Here is a 2,796-nt window from a genome sequence, read left to right on the forward strand (position 1 = left end):
CTCCTAAGAGAGGCTGTTCTCTTCACATATACACGGATAGCCTGTACCACATCCAAAGACTGTTATTTGGAGGACAAACCAGGAGAGATAAAGGCCGGAAACACAATCTCTTGGTTAAGGTGGAAAGACGACACCACCTTAGGTAGATAACAAGGGCGAGTTCTAAGAAACGCACGGTCATGGTGAAAAATCAGAAAGGGTGACCGACAGGATAAAGCACCCAAGTCTGAGAACCTTCTAGCAGAGGCAATAGCCAGCACACACAAGACCTTTAGCGTAAGCTATTTAAGGTCCACAGACTCAAGAGGTTCAAATAGAGACTCTTGTAGGGCATCCAGAACAGACAAATCCCAAGGAGCCACAGGAGGGACATATGGAGGTTGAATCCTTAAAACACCCTGAGTGAAAGTATGAACGTCAGGTAGAGACGCAACATTTCTCTGAAACCATATCGACAAGGCTGAAATATGAACCTTGAGGGAGGCCAGATGAAGGCCTAAGTCCAGGCCCTGTTGCAGAAACGTCAAAAGTTTGGAAGTACTGAACTTGTATGCATCATAATTCTTAGCCGCACACCAGGTGAAGTAAGAATTCCAGACCCTATAATAAATCCGAGCCAAAGACGGTTTACGGGCTATCAACATCATTTGAATGACCCCCTCAGAAAATCCTTTGGCCTTCAGAACTGAGGCTTCAAGAGCCACGCCATTAAAGCCAGTCGGGCCAGATCCTGATAGACACAAGGGCCCTGAACGAGGAGGTCTGGGCATTGCGGAAGAAGAGGATGCTCTATCGAGAGACCCTGTGGGTCTGAGAACTAATGCCGTCTGGGCCACACTGGAGCGATTAGAAGTAGTATTATTCCTTCTTGCTTGAACTTCCTTATTACCCTGGGCAGGAGTGACACCGGAGGGAATACGTAAGGCAGCCGAAAGTTCCATGGAATTGCCAGTGCGTCCACAAACGCTGCTTGAGGATCCCTTGTCCTTGCTCCGAAGACTACATGTGGTAGGCCCCACTTGTCCACTAGGAGTTGAAAGACTTCCGGATGAAGACTCCACTCTCCAGCGTGTATGTCCTGACGACTGAGGAAGTCCACTTCCCAGTTTAGGACCCCCGGAATTAACACTGCCGATATGGCTGGCAGATAGTGTTCCGCCCATAGAAGAATCTTTGACACTTCCAACATTGCCATACGGCTTTGAGTGCTGCCTTGATGATTTATGTACGCCACCGTGGTGGCGTTGTCCGACATTACTGGAATAGGCCTGTTCTGTACCAGAGGCAGGGCCAGTTTCAAACCATTGAAAACTGCCTGCAACTCCAGAATGTTTATCATGAGGAGAGATTCCTCACTAGTCCACCGACCCTGAAGAGAGTGTTGCTCCAGCACTGCGCCCCAACCCCGCAGACTGGCATCCATCATTAGAAGGACCCAGTTGGAGATCCAGAAGGGACGACCCCTGCTCAATCAGTGGTACTGGAGCCACCAGGTCAGAGACAGACGAACTTCCGGAGCGAAAGAAATCATGTGAGACCTGATCCGGTGAAGCAGGCCATCCCACTTGGAAAGGATTAAACTGCTACAGAGGGCGAGAATGAAATTGAGCATACTCTACCATGTTGAAAGCCGACACCATGAGGCCTAGTACTTGCATCGGCGAGTGTATCGACACTCGTGGGCGAGAGAGGAATCATCTTATCCTGGACCTTCTCCGGAGACAAGAACAACCTTTGGTTGTGTGTGTCTAATAACGCACCCAGGTGCACCATGCTCTGAGCAGGGACCAGCGAGGATTTCTTCCAGTTGATGAGCCACCCGTGGGCTTGTACGAATTGGACCGGCTGTTCCAGATGACGGAGGAGAACCTCTGGAGAGGTCGTCAGGATCAACAAGTTGTCCAGATATGGCAGAATCCTGATACCCTGACGGCGAAGAGCCGTCATGACCGCCATGACCTTAGTGAAGATTTGCGGAGCCGTGGTCAGTCCAAAAGCAAGGCTTGGAATTAATAATGGAGGTTGCCAATAGCAAACTGCAGATTTTGCTGATGCGACATGGCAATAGATATATGTAGGTAAGCATCCTGTATGTCCAGGGATACCATATAGTCCTTGGGCTCCCAAGTCAGAACAATAGAGCGAAGAGTGTCCATACGGAATTTGGATACCTTCACAAATTTGTTCAAAGACTTTAGGTTGAGAATGGGCCGGGAGGATCCATTCGGTTTCGGAACTAGGAACAGCGTTGAATAGTACCCCCTGCCTCTCTGAAACAGAGGCACCAGCACTATCACTCCTGTATCCAGGGAGGATTGTACCACCAAATGTAGAGTTCCTGCTTTCAAAGGATCCGAAGGGATATTTGTTGAGGGGGAGGTTTCTTGATAGAGATGGCGTATCTGTGAGTAACGACTTCCCTCACCCAGGCGTCTGAAGCGGTCTATAACCATACCTGGGCGAACCGTAAAAGTCTGCCTCCCGCCCTGGGATCTCCTAGCGGGAGGCCCGCCCCGTCATGCAGCGGACTTGTCTGATTTGGAAGCAGGCTGACGGGCAGCCTAGGAAGTTTTAGGTTTGGGCTTAGAGGTTTTGGAAGTGCGAGCCTGTTTCGGGTACGCCTGACCCTTTGCTTTACTTGGAGGTCGACAGGAACGAAAGGTGGTACTCTTAACCTTCGGAGCCGAAGGATTAGTACTCGGCAGACATGCAGTCTTAGAAGACGCTAAGTCAGCAACAATCTTGTTCAGATTTTCCCCAAAAAGGATGTTTCCCTTAAAAGGGATCACCTCCAAG

This window comes from Pseudophryne corroboree, chromosome 3 (genome assembly GCF_028390025.1).
Source record: "Pseudophryne corroboree isolate aPseCor3 chromosome 3, aPseCor3.hap2, whole genome shotgun sequence".
Classification (NCBI taxonomy): Eukaryota; Metazoa; Chordata; class Amphibia; order Anura; family Myobatrachidae; genus Pseudophryne; species Pseudophryne corroboree.